Source organism: Phascolarctos cinereus, unplaced genomic scaffold (assembly GCF_003287225.1).
Source record: "Phascolarctos cinereus isolate Bilbo 61053 unplaced genomic scaffold, phaCin_HiC Scaffold_8;HRSCAF=390, whole genome shotgun sequence".
NCBI lineage: Eukaryota > Metazoa > Chordata > Mammalia > Diprotodontia > Phascolarctidae > Phascolarctos > Phascolarctos cinereus.
The window spans coordinates 42281081-42290183 of record NW_027556291.1 but is presented as its reverse complement, the minus strand read 5'-3'; positions in this window follow the sequence as shown (position 1 = coordinate 42290183).

Genomic DNA, 9103 nt, shown 5'->3' with positions numbered 1-9103 from the left:
AAGGTCTGAGGCTTGGGTCCTGGTGGAAGGCCTGAGGATGGGCTCTTGAGTCCTGGTGGAAGCTGAGGCTTGCGGTCCTGGGCATTGGGTCCTAGTGGAAGCTGAGGGTTTGGGTCCTGGGCATTGGGTCCTAGTGGAAGGCCTGAGGATGGGTCTTGGTCCTAGGGTCTTGAGTCCTGGTGGAAAGCCTAGACTCCTGGTGCTCTGGTCCTGACTCCTTGGGTGGAAGGGCCAGGCCTGAGGTGGGGTCTTGAGTCCTGGTGGAAGCTGAGGCTTGGGGTCCTGGGCATTGGGTCCTAGTGGAAGGCCTGAGGATGGGGTCTTGGGTCCTAGGGTCTTGATTCCTGGTGGAAAGCCTGAGACTTGGGTCCTGGGTCCTGACTCCTGGTGGAGAGCCTGAGGTTGGGGTCTTGAGTCCTGGTGGAAGCTGAGGCTTGCGGTCCTGGGCATTGGGTCCTAGTGGAAGCTGAGGGTTTGGGTCCTGGGCATTGGGTCCTAGTGGAAGGCCTGAGGATGGGGTCTTGGGTCCTAGGGTCTTGAGTCCTGGTGGAAAGCCTGAGACTTGGGTCCTGGGTCCTGACTCCTGGTAGAAGGCCTGAGGATGGGGTCTTGGATCCTAGGATCTTGAGTCCTGGTGGAAAGCCTGAGACTTGGGTTCTGGGTCCTGATTCCTGGTGGAAAGCCTGAGGTTGGGGTCTTGAGTCCTGGTGGAAGCTGAGGCTTGCAGTCCTGGGCATTGGGTCCTAGTGGAAGCTGAGGGTTGGGGTCCTGGGTATTGGGTCCTAGTGGAAGGCCTGAGGCTAGGGTCTTGGGTCCTAGGGTCTTGAGTCCTGGTGGAAAGCCTGAGACTTCGGTCCTGGGTCCTGACTCCTGGTGGAAGGCCTGAGGGTTGGGGTCCTAGTTCCTGGTTCCTAGAAGGCCTGAGTCCTGGGTCCTGGCTCCCAGTGGAAGGTCTGAGGCTTGGCTCCTGGTGGAAGGCCTGAGGATGGGCTCTTGAGTCCTGGTGGAAGCTGAGGCTTGGTGTCCTGGGAATTGGGTCCTAGTGGAAGGCCTGAGGATGGGGTCTTAGGTCCTAGGATCTTGATTCCTGGTGGAAAGCCTGAGACTTGGGCCCTGGGTCCTAACTCCTGGTGGAAGGCCTGAGGACGGGCTCTTGAGTCCTGGTGGAAGCTGAGGCTTGCGGTCCTGGGCATTGGGTCCTAGTGGAAGGCCTGAGGATGGGGTCTTGGGTCCTAGGGTCTTGAGTCCTGGTGGAAAGCCTGAGACTTGGGTCCTGGGTCCTGACTCCTGGTGGAAGGCCTGAGGATGGGGTCTTGGGTCCTAGGGTCTTGAGTCCTGGTGGAAAGCCTGAGACTTGGGTCCTGGGTCCTGACTCCTGGTGGAAGGCCTGAGGACGGGCTCTTGAGTCCTGGTGGAAGCTGAGGCTTGCGGTCCTGGGCATTGGGTCCTAGTGGAAGGCCTGAGGATGGGGTCTTGGGTCCTAGGGTCTTGAGTCCTGGTGGAAAGCCTGAGACTTCGGTCCTGGGTCCTGACTCCTGGTGGAAGGCCTGAGGGTTGGGGTCCTAGTTCCTGGTTCCTAGAAGGCCTGAGTCCTGGGTCCTTGCTCCCAGTGGAAGGTCTGGGGCTTGGGTCCTGGTAGAAGGCCTGAGGATGGGGTCTTGGGTCCTAGGATCTTGAGTCCTGATGGAAAGCCTGAGACTTAGGTCCTGGGTCCTGACTCCTGGTGGAAGGCCTGAGGATGGGGTCTTGAGTCCTGGTGGAAGCTGAGGCTTGGGGTCCTGGGCACTGGGTCCTAGTGGAAGGCCTGAGGATGGGGTCTTGGGTCCTAGGGTCTTGAGTCCTGGTGGAAAGCCTGAGACTTCGGTCCTGGGTCCTGACTCCTGGTGGAAGGCCTGAGGGTTGGGGTCCTAGTTCCTGGTTCCTAGAAGGCCTGAGTCCTGGGTCCTGGCTCCCAGTGGAAGGTCTGAGGCTTGGGTCCTGGTGGAAGGCCTGAGGATGGGCTCTTGGGTCCTAGGATCTTGAGTCCTGATGGAAAGCCTGAGACTTGGGTCCTGGGTCCTGACTCCTGGTGGAAGGCCTGAGGGTTGGGGTCCTAGTTCCGGTTCCAGAAGGCCTGAGTCCTGGGTCCTGGCTCCCAGTGGAAGGTCTGAGACTTGGGTCCTGGTGGAAGGCATGAGGATGGGGTCTTGGGTCCTAGGGTCTTGAGTCCTGGTGGAAACCCTGAGACTTGGATCCTGGGTCCTGACTCCTGGTGGAAGGCCTGAGGACAGGCTCTTGAGTCCTGGTGGAAGCTGAGGGTTGGGGTCCTGGGCATTGGGTCCTAGTAGAAGGCCTGAGGATGGGGTCTTGGGTCCTAGGGTCTTGAGTCCTGGTGGAAAGCCTGAGACTTGGGTCCTGGGTCCTGGGTCCTGACTCCTGGTGGAAGGCCTGAGGGTTGGGGTCCTAGTTCCTGGTTCCTAGAAGGCCTGAGTCCTGGGTCCTGGCTCCCAGTGGAAGGTCTGAGGCTTGGATCCTGGTGGAAGGCCTGAGGATGGGCTCTTGGGTCCTAGGATCTTGAGTCCTGATGGAAAGCCTGAGACTTGGGTCCTGGGTCCTGACTCCTGGTGGAAGGCCTGAGGATGGGGTCTTGAGTCCTGGTGGAAACTGAGGCTTGGGGTCCTGGGCACTGGGTCCTAGTGGAAGGCCTGAGGATGGGTCTTGGGTCCTAGGGTCTTGAGTCCTGGTAGAAAGCCTGAGACTTGGGTCCTGGGTCCTGACTCCTGGTGGAAGGCCTGAGGGTTGGGGTCCTAGTTCCGGTTCCAGAAGGCCTGAGTCCTGGGTCCTGGCTCCCAGTGGAAGGTCTGAGGCTTGGGTCCTGGTGGAAGGCCTGAGGATGGGGTCTTGGGTCCTAGGGTCTTGAGTCCTGGTGGAAAGCCTGAGACTTGGGTCCTGGGTCCTGACTCCTGGTGGAAGGCCTGAGGGTTGGGGTCCTAGTTCCTGGTTCCTAGAAGGCCTGAGTCCTGGCTTCTGGCTCCCAGTGAAAGATCTGAGGCTTGGGTCCTGGGTCCTGGCTCCCAGTGGAAGGTCTGAGGCTTAGGTCCTGGTGGAAGTCCTGAGGCTGGGATGTTGGGTCCTGTGTCCTGGTAGAAGTCCTAAAGCCTGAAGCTTGGGTCCTGGGTCCTGGCTTATGGAAGTCCTAAGGCTTAGATCCTGGGGCTTGGGTCCTGGTAGAAGGCCTGGGTCCTAGGTCATCCATTCTGGCTCTTGGTAGAAGTCCTGGGTCCTGGGTTCTCCATCCTGCTCCTAGTAGAAGGCCTGGGTCCTAGGTCCTCGTTGAAGGCCTGGGTCTTTGGTCCTGGCTTCGGGTGGAAGGCCTAGATGGTAGGTCCTGAGTCCTAGTGGAAGGTCCTTGGTCTTGGCTCCTGGTAGACAGCCTGGGTCCTGGGTCCTCCATCCTGGCTCCTGGGTGCTGGCTCTTGGTAGAAGGCCTGGGTCCTGACTCCTGGTTCCTAGTGGGTACTGACTCCTAGCTCCTGTTGGAAGACCTGGGTCCTGGGTCCTGGATCTTGGGTACTTGGTCCTGCCTCCTAGTAAAAGGGCCTGGATCCTCAGTCCTTGGTTCGGTCCTAGGTTCTGACTCCTGGTGGAAGTCCTGGCTCCTGGGTCCTGGTTCCTGGTGCAAGGCTTGGGTCCTGACTCCTGGTTCCTGGTGCAAGGCCTGGGTCCTGGGTCCTGGGTCCCGGTACAAGGTCTGAGTCCTGGATCCTGGGTCCTGGTTCCTGGTGCAATGCCTGGGTGCTGGCTCCTGGTGCAAGGCCTGGGTACTGGGTCCTGGTGGAAGCTCTGGGTCCTGGATCCTGGGACCTAGTAGAATGCCTGGAGCCTGGATCCTAGGTTCTAGTTCCTGGTGGAAGGCCTAGGTGTAGGTTCCTGTGTCCTGACTCCTGGTGGAAGGCCTGGGTCCTAAGTCATCCATCCTGGCTCTTGGTAGAAGGCTTGGTTCCTGGGTCCTTTGTCCTACCTCCTGGTGGAAGGCATGGATCCTGGGTCCTGGCCCCTGGTGGAATGCCTGAGTCCTAGGTCATCCTTCCTAGTTCCTGGTGCAAGGCCTGGGTTCTGACTCCTGGCTCCTGGTGAAAGGGCATGGGTCCTGGATCCTAGTTCAAGGCCAGATTCCTGGGTCCTGGTTCCTGGTTCCTGGTGGAAGGCCTTGGTCCTAGGAGCTGGCTCCTGGTGGAAGGCCTGGGTCCTGGATCCTTGGTCCTGGGTCCTAGTTCAAGACCAGATTACTCAGTCCTGGTTCCTAGTGGAAAGCGTTGGTCCTAGGTGCTGGCTCCTGGTAGAAGGCCTTGTACTAGGTTCTGGATCCTTGTTCCTGGTACAAGGCCTAGGTACTTTGTCCTGACTCCTGGTGGAAGGCCTGAGTCCTGGCTCCTGGGTGCTGGCTCCTGGTACAAAGCCTTGGTCCTGGGTCCTGGGTCCTTGGTCCTGCTACAAGGCCTAGATCCTGGGTCTTGGCTCCTGGTGGGAAGCCCTGGGTTCTGGGTCCTGAGTACTGGTGGAAAGGCTGGATCCTGGGTCCTGGCTCCTGATGCAAGGTCTGGGTCCTGACTCCTGGCTCCTGGATCCTTGGTCCTGGTACAAGGCCTAGATTCTGGGTCCTTGGTCCTGGCTCCTGGAGAAAGGGCCTAGGTGCTGGGTCCTGGTTCCTGGTGGAAGGCCTTGGTCCTAGGGCTGGCTCCTGGTAGAAGGCCTGGGTCCTGACTCCTGGCTCCCGATGAGAGGCCTGAGTCCTGACTCCTGGATCCTGGATTCTTGGTCCTGGTACAATACCTGGATCCTGGGTCCTTGGTCCTGCCTCCTGGTGAAAGGGCATGGGTCCTGGCTCCTGGATGCTGGTGCAAAGCCTGGGTCCTTGGTGTTGGCTTCTGATGAAGGCCTTGGTCCTGGGTCCTGGATCCTTGGTCCTGGTACAAGACCTGGATCCTGGGTGCTTGGTCCAGGCTCCTGGTGAAAGGTCCTGGGTCCTTGGTCCTGGCTCCTGGTGAAAGGGTATGGGTCCTGGGTCCTGGGTCCTGGCTCCTGGTGAAAGGGCATGGGTCCTCGGTGCTGGCTGCTGATGAAGGCCTTGGTCCTAGGTCCTGGATCCTTGTTCCTGGTACAAGGCCTGGGTCCTGACTCCTGGCTCCTGATGGAAGGCCTGGGTCTTGACTCCAGGTGGAAGGCCTGGATCCTGGGTCCTGGATCCTGGTACAATACCTGGGTCCTAATGAAAGGGCATGGGTCCTGGGTCCTAGTTAGTTCAAGGCCAGATTCTTGGGTCCTGGTTCCTGTTGGAAGGCCTGGGTCCTGACTCCTGGTGCAAGGACTGGGTCCTGGGTCCTGGATCCTTGGTCCTAGTACAATGCCTAGGTCCTTGGTCCTGGCTCCTGGTGAAAGGGCATGGGTCCTGGGTCCTAGTTCAAGGCCAGATTCCTGGGTCCTGTTTCCTGGCTCCTGGTGGAAGGCCTGGGTCCTGGTACAAGGCCTAGGTCCCGAGTCCTGGCTCCTGGTGCAAGGCCTGGGTCTTGACTCCTGGGTGTTTGGTCCTGGTACAACACCTGGGTCCTGGGTCCTGATGGAAGGCCTGGCTCCTGGTGCAAGGTCTGGGTGCTGACTCTTGGCTCCTGGTGCGAGGCCTGGGTCCTGGGTCCTAGGTCTTGGCTCCTGGTACAAGGCCTGGGTCCTGACTCCTGGCTCCAGATGCAAGGCCTGGGTCCTGGGTTCTAGGTGCTGGCTCCTGATGCAAGGCCTGGGTCCTGACTCCTGGCTCCTGATGGAAGGCCTGGGTCCTGGGTTGTAGGTGCTGGCTCCTGATGCAAGGCCTGGGTCCTGGGTCCTGGCTCCTGGTGCAAGGCCTGGGTCCTGGCTCCTGATGGAAGGCCTGGGTCCTGGCTCCTGGCTCCTGATGGAAGGCCTGGATCTGACTCCTGGCTCCTGGTGCATGGCCTTGGTCTTGACTAATGATGGAAGGCCTGGGTTCTGGGTCCTGTGACCTTGGTCCTGACTCCGGGTGAAAGGGCATGGGTACTGGGTCCTAGTTCAAGGCCAAATTCCTGGGGCCTGGTTCTTGGTTCCCAGTGGAAGGCCTGGGTCTTGACTCCTGGCTCCTGGTGCAAGGCCTGGGTGCTGACTCCTGGTGGAAGACCTGGGTGCTGGTACAATACCTGGGTCCTGGCTCCTGGCTCCTGGTGAAAGGACATGGGTCCTGGGTCCTAGTTCGAGGCCAGATTCCTGGGTCCTGGTGGAAGGCCTGGGTCCTGACTCCTGGCTCCTAGTGCAAGGTCTGGGTCCTGGGTCCTAGTTCGAGGCCAGATTCCTGGGTGCTGGTGCAAGGCCTGGGTGCTGACTCCTGGCGGAAGACCTGAGTGCTGGTACAATACCTGGGTCCTGGGTCCTGGGTCCTTGCTCCTGGTGAAAGGGCATGGGTCCTGGGTCCTAGTTCGAGGCCAGATTCCTGGGTCCTGGTGGAAGGCCCGGGTCCTGGCTCCTGGCTCCTGGCTCCTGGTACAAGGCCTGGGTGCCGACTCCTGGTAGAAGGCCTGGGTCCTGGGTCCTGGATCCTGGCTCCTGATGGAAGGCGTGGATCCTGGGTCCTGGCTCCTGATGGAAGGCCTGGGTCCTGGGTCCTGGCTCCTGATGGAAGGCCTGGGTCCTGGGTCCTGGCTCCAGATGCAAGGCCTGGGTCCTGGGTCCTGGCTCCTGATGGAAGGCCTGGGTCCTGGGTCCTGATGGAAGGCCTGGGTCCTGGCTCCTGGCTCCTGATGGAAGGCCTGGATCTGACTCCTGGCTCCTGGTGCATGGCCTTGGTCTTGACTAATGATGGAAGGCCTGGGTTCTGGGTCCTGTGACCTTGGTCCTGACTCCTGGTGAAAGGGCATGGGTACTGGGTCCTAGTTCAAGGCCAAATTCCTGGGGCCTGGTTCTTGGTTCCCAGTGGAAGGCCTGGGTCTTGACTCCTGGCTCCTGGTGCAAGGCCTGGGTGCTGACTCCTGGTGGAAGACCTGGGTGCTGGTACAATACCTGGGTCCTGGGTCCTTGCTCCTGGTGAAAGGACATGGATCCTGGGTCCTAGTTCGAGGCCAGACTCCTGGGTCCTGACTCCTGGCTCCTAGTGCAAGGTCTGGGTCCTGGGTCCTAGTTCGAGGCCAGATTCCTGGGTGCTGGCGCAAGGCCTGGGTGCTGACTCCTGGCGGAAGACCTGAGTGCTGGTACAATACCTGGGTCCTGGGTCCTTGCTCCTGGTGAAAGGGCATGGGTCCTGGGTCCTAGTTCGAGGCCAGATTCCTGGGTCCTGGTGGAAGGCCCGGGTCCTGGCTCCTGGTGCAAGGCCCGGGTCCTGGCTCCTGGCTCCTGGTGCAAGGCCTGCGTTCTGAGTCTTGGCTCCTGGTACAAGGCCTGGGTGCTGACTCCTGGTAGAAGGCCTCAGTCCTGGGTCCTGGATCCTGGCTCCTGATGGAAGGCGTGGATCCTGGGTCCTGGCTCCTGATGGAAGGCCTGGGTCCTAGGTTCTAGGTGCTGGCTCCTGATGCAAGGCCTGGGTCCTGACTCCTGGCTCCTGATGGAAGGCCTGGGTCCTGGGTTCTAGGTCCTGGCTCCTGGTGCAAGGCCTGGGTCCTGGGTCCTGGCTCCTGATGGAAGGCCTGGGTCCTGGCTCCTGGCTCCTGATGGAAGGCCTGGATCTGACTCCTGGCTCCTGGTGCAAGGCCTTGGTCTTGACTAATGATGGAAGGCCTGGGTTCTGGGTCCTGTGACCTTGGTCCTGACTCCTGGTGAAAGGGCATGGGTACTGGGTCTAGTTCAAGGCCAAATTCCTGGGCGGCCTGGTTCTTGGTTCCCAGTGGAAGGCCTGGGTTCTTGACTCCTGGCTCCTGGTGCAAGGCCTGGGTGCTGACTCCTGGTGGAAGACCTGGGTGCTGGTACAATACCTGGGTCCTGGCTCCTGGCTCCTGGTGAAAGGACATGGGTCCTGGGTCCTAGTTCGAGGCCAGATTCCTGGGTCCTGGTGGAAGGCCTGGGTCCTGACTCCTGGCTCCTAGTGCAAGGTCTGGGTCCTGGGTCCTAGTTCGAGCCAGATTCCTGGGTGCTGGCGCAAGGCCTGGGGCTGACTCCTGGCGGAAGACCTGAGTGCTGGTACAATACCTGGGTCCTGGGTCCTGGGTCCTTGCTCCTGGTGAAAGGGCATGGGTCCTGGGTCCTAGTTCGAGGCCAGATTCCTGGGTCCTGGTGGAAGGCCTGGGTCCTGACTCCTGGCTCCTAGTGCAAGGTCTGGGTCCTGGGTCCTAGTTCGAGGCCAGATTCCTGGTGCTGGCGCAAGGCCTGGGTGCTGACTCCTGGCGGAAGACCTGAGTTGCTGGTACAATACCTGGGTCCTGGGTCCTGGGTCCTTGCTCCTGGTGAAAGGGCATGGGTCCTGGGTCCTAGTTCGAGGCCAGATTCCTGGTCCTGGTGGAAGGCCCGGGTCCTGGCTCCTGGTGCAAGGCCTGGCTCCTGCTCCTGGTGCAAGGCCTGGGTCCTGGCTCCTAGCTCCTGGTGCAAGGGCCTGGGTCCTGGTCCTGGCTCCTGGCTCCTGGTGCAAGCGCCTGGGTCCTGGCTCCTGGCTCCTGGTGCGCAAGGCCTGGGTCTGGCTCCCTGGCTCCTGGCTCCTGGCTCCTGATGGAAGGCGTGGATCCTGACTCCTGGCTCCTGGTGGAGGGCCTGGGTCCTGAGTCTTGGCTCCTGATGGAAGGCCTGGGTCCTGACTCCTGGCTCCTGTTGGAAGGCCTGGGTCCTGAGTCTTAGCTCCTGATGGAAGGCCTGGGTCCTAGGTTCTAGGTGCTGGCTCCTGATGCAAGGCCTGGTCCTGACTCCTGGCTCCTGATGGAAGGCCTGGGTCCTGGGTTCTAGGTCCTGGCTCCTGGTGCAAGGCCTGGGTCCTGGCTCCTGATGGAAGGCCTGGGTCCTGGCTCCTGGCTCCTGATGGAAGGCCTGGATCTGACTCCTGGCTCCTGGTGCAAGGCCTTGGTCTTGACTAATGATGGAAGGCCTGGGTTCTGGGTCCTGTGACCTTGGTCCTGACTCCTGGTGAAAGGGCATGGGTACTGGG